Consider the following 10,906-nt stretch of genomic DNA (forward strand, 5'->3'; position numbering starts at 1 on the left):
TAGGCCCCGAAGCCTCAGAAACAGAGTCCCGAAGTTTTGGGTTCGGGTCCTTTCTATTCGCCTACTAAAAATGGTGGTGTTGGAAAGGTTCGGATCCTCTGAGCAGAGCGGTGATGTATTAGACCTAGGCCCCGAAGCCTCATAAACAGGGTCGTCCCGAAGTTTTAGGTTCGGGTCCTTTCTATTCGCCTACTAAAAATGGTGGTGTTGGAAAGGTTCGGATCCTCTGAGCAGAGCGGTGATGTATTAGACTAGGCCCCGAAGCCTCATAAACAGGGTCCCGAAGTTTTAGGTTCGGGTCCTTTCTTTTCGCCTATTAAAAATGGTGATGTTGGAAAGATTCGGGTCATCTGAGCAAAGCGGAGATGTATTAGATCTAGGCCCCGAAGCCTCATAAACAGAGTCCCGAACTTTTGGGTTCGAAACCTTTCTATTTGCCTACTAAAAATGGTGGTGTTGGAAAGGTTCGGATCCTCTGAGCAAAGCGGAGATGTATTAGACCTAGGCCCCGAAGCCTCATTATCAGAGTCCCGAAGTTTTGGAAAATGAAATGAAATCTTTGAGTTTTACGTCCCACGGTTATGCCGGTTAGGCTAAAGGAGACGGTGATGATGAGTAATGAATGAAAATGGTGGAATGAAGAAAGTGGGAGGAAACGGGAGAACCCCGAGAAAACCCACGCACATGGTATTTGTCCACCACAAAGTTCACATGGCGGGGGCTGGGATCGAACCCGGGACCCCAAGCACCAGAGGTGAACGCTCTACCACTGAGCCACCGCGGCCCCTCCCGAAGTTTTGGGTTCGGATCCTCTGAGCAGAGCGGTGATGTATTAGATCTAGGCCCCGAAGTCTCAGAAACTGGGTACCGAAGTTTTGGGTTCGGGTCCTTTCTATTCGCCTACTAAAAATGGTGGTGTTGGATGCAGGTGGTAGCGTTGGAAAGGTCCGAGTCCCCTGAGCACAGCGGTGATATCAGAAATCGGGCCCCGAAGTTTTTTGAGAAGTGTCACAAACCTTTGCTGTGGCTTAAACTCAATACCTGATTGTGCGAGATAAGACCATCAATTTACCTATATGTAAAAGAGACTAGTAATTCCAAAGACATACAGGTAATGGACATTGTAACTGAAACACCTGCGCCTGGAACTGAAACCATGCCATTCCAACTTACATAACAAAACGAGGGCGCCTAATCTGTGCACATTAACTGATGTAGTGACAAACATTTGATGATTATTTACAGGTAGTGAACATTGAAGCTGAAACACGTGATAGAAAACCATAATTTGTATTTAATAAGATGTTGAGACGCCTTTGGCGGCCAGTACAGCAGCAATACAAATTGGGAAGGATTGATAGAGCTCCTGTGCCGTCTGCAGTGGATTTTCAGCCATTCCTCGTGAAGCAAGTAACAAGTTCAGTACGTGCACGTGGGGGAGAGAAACATTTTCTCTAACAAACCCTATACAGGCTCAATAATGGTGAGATCCGGCGACTGAGCGGGCCACAACAGATGTTCAACTTCACTGTCATGCTCATCGAACTAATCTGTGACAAGTTTAGCAGGTGTGAATGGGACATTTATCATTCTGGAACTCTGCACCATCGTCCGGGAAGGATGTTCGAACCATAGGGCGTAAATGGTTCTCCAGAATGGTCCCATAGTTCTTGGCAGAGACACAACCATCTAGAACAATTAGTGGGCCCAAAGTCTGCCGCGGTATTGCACCCCAAACCACGGATCCGCCTCCGTATTTGACTATTGGTACCAAGCAGTCTGACTTGTGTGCATGAGAAGCTTCTTCAGACGAACACTGTCCTTGTTGTTTGCTAAACAGTAGAGCTGGACTCATCCAAGAATATGACATATTGTAGGTTATCCAACGTCCACGTTTTATGCTTCTAGCACCACTGGATCCGCTTTGCGGCATTTGTGGTATTAATGAAAGGCTTCGGTGTAGCAATCCTACCATGGATGTTGGTCTTAGCAGGTATGGACGGACTATTTTCATGCACACAGGTTCTGCGAGGTGTGTATTCATCTCTGCGGTGATTGCCGATGCGATAATTTTGCGTTTTTTTTTTTTAAATAATAATAATAATAATCCTAGTCAATTTCCTGACGTCCCTTTCAGATAACTTCCGTTTATCCCTGCAGTTGCTCCTGGATGTGGTTCGTCCTTCTTGTTCATATACACACACATCACCCTGGATACTGCAGTTCGTGAGACGTGAGAGTTTTGGATGCACCTGCTAGATGCGCCCCTACAATCTGTCCTCTTTTCAAATCGTATATGTCCCTCATATACCGCTCTACACACAAATTGACGTTCACTGACAAACCTTTTCTGTTGGAGTGACTACCAAGGACCCGCACACGTGACTCATTGCCCAAAAGTACGATATAAACTACCAGATGGCTTTGATAAGCCTCCGCGAACATTCTATGCTATTTGCGCAGGTGTTTCAGTTACAATGTCCATTACCTGTATGTCTTTGGAATTACTAGTCTCTTTTATATATAGTTAAATTGATGGTCTTATCTCGCGCAATCAGGTATTGAGTTTAAACCACAGCAAAGGTTTGTGACACTTCTCAAAACTTCGGGGCCCGATTTCTGATATCACCGCTGTGCTCAGGGGACCCGGACCTTTCCAACGCTACCATATATATATCACGACGCAATCAAGAGTCCTCTTTCAGTTTCCTCGAGCGTTCATTCTGTAAGCAACCAAGTATACTCCTTCCAAACGATTTCTTCTAAACGCTTTTGGAACATTCTCCCAAATAATTATTTCTATTTGATTTAACCAGTTTTTTGTTTTTCAGGAACCAGATCTTTCCTGTGTCTATTATTAACCTTTGCAGAGTGAATAAGAATGCTTCACGCTAAATGTGTCTGATGCGGTACGAACAAGAACGGCAATAAGAGATACGATCCGTGCCAGCTATCCCTTCACACACAAACTTTCCTTGACTACTGCCGCGAAAAGGCAAACACGAAAACCACATAACTGTATGGGTCCTCCCTTTATTTGACAATATCTTGATAGCTGTTAGTCATTTTTTAATTAAGTTTCCAAATTGTACCGTCTAGTATGCAAAGCCCCACATACCAATGGTGTCATTTTTTATTTCCCCATATTTCGGTAACTGTTAGGCGTACCGGTACGACCGTCAGGCGTACGTTCTTTACAACTTTCTTAAGAGATATTTTAGAATGTATAAAAATGGAAGTTTGTGAATCCCATGGTACCCGAAAACCCCAAAAGGTGTGTGTGTGCTATACTATATCCAAAACTACTTTTGAGGTGATTGTTAGCCTTCAGCAATTACTTTTTTTTTTTTTTTTTTTTTAAACTGCACCATCTAGTTCGCAAACCCCACTTTTATGGTCTCGTTCTTTATTTTCCCATATCTCAGTATCCACAAGGCTTACCGAGTTGCGAGTTTTCGGTAAACAGATGTCAGTTCTTTACAATATTTTAGAGACATATATTTCCATGTATATAAGTATGTGTAAATAGATACCCCGAACCCCATTACGGTATCCACTTACTTTTACATAGTAATAATACACTTTGAGCTGATGTTAAGTCTCAATAAATACAATTTTTCTTAAATTCATCCCAAACCCAAAATCCATACTCGACCGCTTTCTCAAGTACCATACACAATACGAAATGAAAAATCAATAGCTACTTCACCAAAATTGTTGGCCTATTAACTGTAGTAATAATAATAAAACTATATTTTGTACTTCTTTCTGTTATAATTGAATACATTGCATACAAGTTTCAATAGATTTAGAACTGTGTTGCGATAGGAAATTGACATGATTTTAAATTTATCAGCATTTGAAACATGCGATGTTTACAATAATTACAATGTTCCGTTAAGGGGGTCCAGTAATTTCTTCCACACGAAATTTCCAATTTCTCCAATTCTTTCCATTGATTTTCGTTTGATTACATAATATAACGTTATATTAGGTTAAGTTAATTTTGAACCCCCTTAACGGAACATGGACCACAGTTCGAATCACAATAACTTCTAACCGATACGATTTCTGAAGAGCTGGTTCCTCATGATATTTAAATTGTTGTTCCGATGAACCAGTTTCTTATGAATCATTTCAATGAACGATTTATTTTATGCAGTGATTGAAATAAAAACTTGGATACAGCTTATTATGGACAAAAGACAAATTGTAAGTAATGTATGGTGACTTTACCATACAACCAAAAACTGAGTTTTCATGCGTGTTACTGGTAACGTCATTACATAAACTTGCATTTATCTAGTGACACGCCAATTAAAATTAGTTTGTTCTCATATATCTGCATTAGCACTTTCATTTCGAATCACTGGTTGATTTCAACACCAACAAAATAGCCTTATGTGCTAAACGCCCAACTTATCATATTTTGAAGAAGGAAGAGACTTAAAAATCAAAATTTATCGGTAGGAATTGCGTCACAAAGAACTGTTCAAGGAACACGTTTATGATAAGAAGAAAGTTTGTAATTATACTAATGAAGGAGAAATAACATAAACTCCATATTAATACTACGCAAATTACATACATTGCTACTTACACCCGTTTCTTTAGGCAATTGTAAATACTAGTTACCTCAACTAGCGCCCGGCTCTGCGTTATTGGCGGGAAGGTTCTAGAACGCAAGTCCTCTCATATAGAGTAGTATTTAGGTTGGTTCTTCTCTGTACCAAAGTTTAATATTTAATTCATATAATATTGCCGAGCGAGCGTTAGCAAGTGAAGCCGGGTTGTTTTCTGTCTTTATTACAACTAACTGGGAAGGGAAACCTGTTCTAGAACCTTGTCCTATTGACAGCCTAATCCTGTGACACTTTCCTATATTTACTGTCTCAGGCTTCTGCGCCACCATGGTTTACCAAACGACTTTACTTATGAAACAATACCTCGCCATGACTTTTCTTAATATCCACGAAGCAAAGTATCTTTATATTACAAAGCAAAGCATCTTTGTATTACAAACTTCTCAAAATTTACCCATTAAATTTATTATTACGTACCTACATAAATATTAAATCCACAAGGTTACAAAAGGAATGCAATTTTGAACAGATGTTCCCCTCGTTCTATGAAGTAATGCTTAATTATTCTTTTCATATAATGCCGACTAACGGGAAGAATTTCAATATTTCTAAAATACACCAAGCATTAACATTTCAATTATCCGATCTTACTGACATATGAAATCTTACTTCTTTCGCACAGCAGATATCTTAAGCTAATATTGAAACTATTACTTTTATGAATTAGGCAATATACTTACTTCAATCATAAATAGCAAATTGATATGGGGATTTCCCTCCTATGGTACAAACAAACACACACCGGATGTTCAGAAGTTCTCTTCTTTTCCTTCTTCTTCTTGTTGGAAGACTTGCTTATTCAACGTAGAGCACTCTCCCGCCAAATATAATCAGTAACTTGAAAAGAGAAAAAAAATCAGAAGCAGATAAAACTTTAGGCTGCGTTAGAGGTCTGCACGGGGCGAAATTTTTAGCTCGGGCCCGGTCCTTGAATTTATAATGTGAATCCCTACCCGAGTCCAAAATAAGATTTACTCTTTATGCTCGAGCTCGGCCCGAGCAGTTGTGATAGTTAAATGAGCCCAAAATTAGCCAGAATTACAGAAACTTAACCCAAAATTCTATTTTTATTTACAGCAATTACAAGTTTAATTTTCCAGTTGTACTTTAAAAGTTCTCCAGAAAGAACGGTCCGATAAATATCGTTGTACAGTGTATTAATAAAGTTAAGCCCGATGTGGAGGCCGGGAAGGGAGTAACAATGGCGCCAGTTGATCTCACTTTTGGCCCCTGGCTCATTGCTCCAGGACCCACGGTCCCTTGCCCAGGGTCAATGACCTAGAGGTACTTAGAACTATCCCTCTAGATTTTGGCAGTGGTACCTTGGCCCACCCCCTATTTTTTGGCAGTGGTACATAGTACCAGCCCCCTTAAATTTTGGAAATTGTCACATCTAAAAATTTGATATGATAGCCTAGGACTAGGGTATGTACCTCTATTATTATTGCGGATTCACCTCGTTCCCTTTTATGGGTAAAAATTGCCAAATATTCAAATTTCGGAGGTTTTTGACCTAATTTATCCCCTTTGATGAGGTTATATTACCTTATATGGTTATATGGGCGTATACAGAGGTCCATCTCCTTTTATAAGACATAGGCACATTGGTGCACCCTTTAAAATTTTGGAAGGGGTACCTTGGCCCACCCCTTAAATTTTGGAAATTGCCTAACTTAAACATTTGGTATAATAGTACGGGAGCCTAATATGTATCACTATAAAATTGGGAGGTCCACCTCGTTCCATTTTATGGGTTAAAAAATTGCCAAAATTTAAACGTAAGCAATACGTTGTACCACGTGCTTGGTTTTTGCCACCCAAATTTATTCCCTTGGATGAGGTCCTATTACCTTATATCGTTATATGGGTATGTATAGGGGTCCATTCCCTTTCATAAGACATGGTTACATTGATGCACCCTTTAAAAATTTTGAGAGGGGTACCTTGGCCCATCCTTTAAATTTTGGAAATTGCCAAATTTAAATATTTGGTATAATAGTACAGGACCTCAATATGTATCACTATAATTTTAGGTGGTCCACCTGTTCCCTTTCATGGGTAAAAAATTGCTGAAATTTAGTACGACCACGTGTTCGGTTATTGACCCATTTTATTCCTTTGATGAGGTCTTATTACCTTATATGGTTATGTGGACGTATACAGGAGTCTATTCTGTTTCTTAATACATGGGTACATTGAAAATTTGCAAGCGGTACATTGGCCCACCCTTAAAGTTTAGAAATTGCTCAATTTGGTATAATAGTACAGGACCCTAACAAATATCATTATAAATTTCGTTCCCTTTCATGGGTAAAAAATTGTAAAAAAAATAATAATTTGGAAGTAATTGAACCCTTTTGATAAGGATTTAACACGTTACATGGACGTGTGCGCGGATTTATTTCCTTTATACTTTGATGCTCACTTTTTAAAATCTGTTGGGTACATAGGACCATTTCTTAAATTTGGGAATTACCAAATAACAACATTCGGTAAATATTCATATTCTAAGAACAATTACTAATTATTGATTTGACAATAAGAAATATACCCCTCCCAAAATTTAAGATTGCTGCACAAATATACCTGTGTCTTATGAAAAAAGTAATAAATCCTGTACTCATTCAATAATAAATCGTATCAAGGAAGATAAAATAGGTCAATAACCTTCGAAATTTGAATATTTGGCCATAAGAGGGGGAAAAATAGACACCAACATTTATAATGGGTTCTAAAGCTCGGGGTAAAAATTAACCTCCACCAATGATCTTAGACTATGAGTTGTGACTAAAAAAATTCAAAGTATTGTTTCATATCAATCAGGTATTGAACATTCAAACTTCGGGCCTCATACTAAAATTTTGTTTATCACAATTCACAAATTTAAAGAATGATCCTAAGTACCTCTCTCGATATACCTAAGTCTTAGAATTAATTATATAATTATATGTTGTAGTTAGCTCTCAATGAGGTCAATAACCTCCGTCAATTGTTTACCTTAGAAAGAAATAAGCAGAACCAACTGTTGTCTAGAAGTGTGTTATTTGATAACTCCCACGAATTTTGAAAAGGAAATGAATCCTGTACACTATCTCATCAAGGTCAATAACACTTTCCACGTGGTACATCATGTTGCTTACGTTTATATTTTGGTCCATAGGCGGGAATAATCAAGACCAATGACGTAATTTCATTTTGACAATTCTCAAATTTGAGCAAAGTGATTCTACAAAGTTAAAGAGAAATGTATCAATGTACCAATGTCCTGGACCCATAATCCCATCATAGGTCAATAACTGACCACATGACCATACCAATATTTGACAATGATTTACCCAAAGAATGGGATACCGTCCAATTTTTATATTCATATTCTAAGAACAATTACTAATTATTGATTTGACAATAACAAATGTACCCCTCCCAAAATTTAAGATTGTGTCTTATGAAAAAAGTAATAAATCCTGTACTCATTCAATAATAAAGCCGTATCAAAGAAGATAAAATAGGTCAATAACCTTCGAAATTTGAATATTTGGCCATAAGAGGGGGCAAAATAGACACCAACATTTACAATGGGTTCTAGAGAACATTTACCGAATGTTGTTATTTGGTAATTCCCAAATTTAAGAAATGGTCCTATGTACCCAACACATTTTAAAAAGTGAGCATCAAAGTATAAAGGAAATAAATCCTTGCACACATTCAGGTAACGTGTTAAATCCTTATCAAAAGGGTTCAATTACTTCCAATTTTTAATTTTTTTTACAACTTTTTACTCATGAAAGGGAACGAAATTTAAAATGATATTTGTTAGGGTCTTGTACTATTATATCAAATTGGGCAATTCCTAAACTTTACGGGTTAGTCAATGTACCGCTTGCAAATTTTCAATGTACCTATATCTTAAGAAATAGAATAGACCCCAGTCAAGACTTTGAAAGCGTTTCTATTTTCTTGCACTCTAGCTACATGACCTGCCCACCTAAGCTTCCTATACTTGATGACCCTAACAATGTTGGGTAAACCGTATAAATTTTGTAGTTTCTCGTTATGAAGTTTTAACCATTCCCCATTCCCGTTCCTCTTCCGTCCGAATATTCGCCTCAGGATCTTGTTCTCAAGTTCGCCTCAGGATCTTGTTTTCACTCTGTGTTTTTCCCTTAGAGTAAGCGACCATGTTTCGCAACCATACGGAACAACAGGCATGATTATCGTTTTATATATTCTAAGCTTCAAATTCCTCGACAGAATTCGCGACGACAAGAGATTTTGAATCGAATAGTAGCACGAATTACCTGCTTTTAGTCGACATTTAATTTCTTCGTGAATATGATTTTCGTCTGTTAATATTGATCCTAGATATTTGAAAGTATCCACTTTATCAAAAGTATTATTTAATATTTTAACGCATCCATAATTTGCAGCATTACCGTCCCGACGAACTTTCATGTATTTAGTTTTCTCTGCATTTACTTCTAAACCCATGTCCCTGCAAGCGTTTGATAAGATCTCTGCATTTCTTTGTATTGTTCTCCTATCATCCCCTATTAAATTTACATCATCGGCATATGTCATAACCTGGTGAATACCTTTGAACTCTAGGCCCTGGTTGCTAGAGCCGTAGCTACGGAGGGGAGGAAGGCGAGCGGTGCGGTCGCCCCCAGCGCTGATAGTAAGGGAGCGCCGAACGACAAGGAGAAAAAAGTATTGGAGAGGAGTAAACGACGCGGCGCACCCGTAAAAGTATTGGCGCCATATTAAATCAATATTGTTATCCGTTTGCTAAAAATTTTCTTGCTCGCTCCGCTCGCAAGCCAAACGTTTCAATGAGAGTCACAAGTTTTTACTTATTGCCTAAGTAAACTTGTTATATATGATTTCTTAATAACGATGTAATATACAAGATGTCGAGGAATGACATAGTGTACGAAGGAGCGTTTTCAAAGCCGGAAACGGTCGAAGTCGTTTTGATTATGATGAGTTTGGTAGTTTATGCCGCTTTTCTATTCAATCGGATTAATCATGACTTTGAGAATGAAGGTATGTAAACGAGAGGAACGAAGATACACACGTAAGCTGCTGTTTGCGCGGGAATATTAAAAGTGAAGATAAACGAGGGGAATAATAACATTTTACAACTTGAAGCAGCTGTAGAATAGGGGCTTAAGGGTAAGAACTTAATCCAATAAATTTCGTCTTTCTCAAAGACTGATCACTACCAGTGTTTTTTTATTCCATTGATAAATGAAATGATTCAAATCTGAAGGAATTTATTGGGATCATTTCTCCATTACTTGTATCACCAGGCTATTTTGCAATGGTGTGTGAAAGCAGCTTGATAACCCTCAGGATAACCAGGAACTCATGCGGACTGTCCATATCAAACACTCCTCTACTGGTCGCTTGTTCACCTGTTACCAAAGCTTCAACCAGTAAAGCTGGATCTTCACTGGAGGTAAGCAGGAGCCAATGCGGACCGTCCACATCATACACTCCTCTAGTAGTTGTCAGTCCTCTTCCGTCTGCCACCAAGCCCTCAACCTATAAATCTTCTCGAAATCAATCAGAGATTCTGACATCCTCTCCTTTCAAACAGAATTTACTTCTGAAACTGCGCCCTCCAAAGAGGAAAGGAAAACATCAACTTGCACCAAGAAAACTGCAACAGAAGATAATTCCTCAGATCAATGAGAAAGTAGTGCACGAGTGTCCATTATCAGTGGCGGCGATTGGACGTTAAAAGTGGGGGGGGGGCAAGACATGATCTGAATATTTGTATATCAATCTTAGTTTTCCTGGTTGTTTCTAACACTTTGTTTCACGAAAGGTTGTATAACTAATAGGATACTATATTTTAAAGTTAAAATATTGTATATCGTATTTCATATTTCATTATGTAAATTGACAAAACCAACGCAAGTAGGTACTAGACCTTTGTACTCTGAAATAACGAAAATGTAAGAAGAGATTTGATTCCTTGCTCATGAACATCTTAAAATTCTGTCTGGAAAATTGTGTAATCAGATTATTTAATAAATTTAAAAACCAAATAAATAGAAATAATAATATTAATCATAGTAATGAATAAGGAGTCTTGTTTTGTAAATGCTATACTGAAACTGGGGATAATTGAACAACTTAATTTTTAATTCCACACATGCTACTAAATGCATGTTATTACTCTTAGAAAATGAAAGACAGTAAATACTACAAGCATATGCTACGACATTTAAGGCAATATTTGCTTTTGTAGCTTCCCG

The 10,906-nt window shown here is 38.2% G+C and overlaps 1 protein-coding gene across 6 annotated transcripts in view; it reads right to left on the reverse strand.

Annotated features, from left to right (window-relative positions):
• Positions 1–5,566, reverse strand: part of LOC145675464 (uncharacterized) — a 209,781-nt gene extending 204,215 nt beyond the window's left edge. Inside the window, exon 1 of one of the 6 annotated variants that reach the window (XM_081745895.1) lies at positions 5,324–5,566. The gene's annotated coding sequence lies outside the window, so the exon portion shown is untranslated. Of the gene's footprint in view, positions 1–3,561; positions 3,656–4,600; positions 4,807–5,060; positions 5,171–5,252; positions 5,272–5,323 lie in introns of those variants that run through there. The other 5 variants (XM_081745901.1, XM_081745899.1, XM_081745900.1 and 2 more) reach the window with 5 other exon arrangements.
• Between the last annotated feature and the right edge of the window lie 5,340 nt (positions 5,567–10,906).

This window comes from Thermobia domestica, chromosome 18 (genome assembly GCF_964235325.1).
Source record: "Thermobia domestica chromosome 18, izTheDome1.hap1.1, whole genome shotgun sequence".
In the NCBI taxonomy this organism is placed as follows: domain Eukaryota; kingdom Metazoa; phylum Arthropoda; class Insecta; order Zygentoma; family Lepismatidae; genus Thermobia; species Thermobia domestica.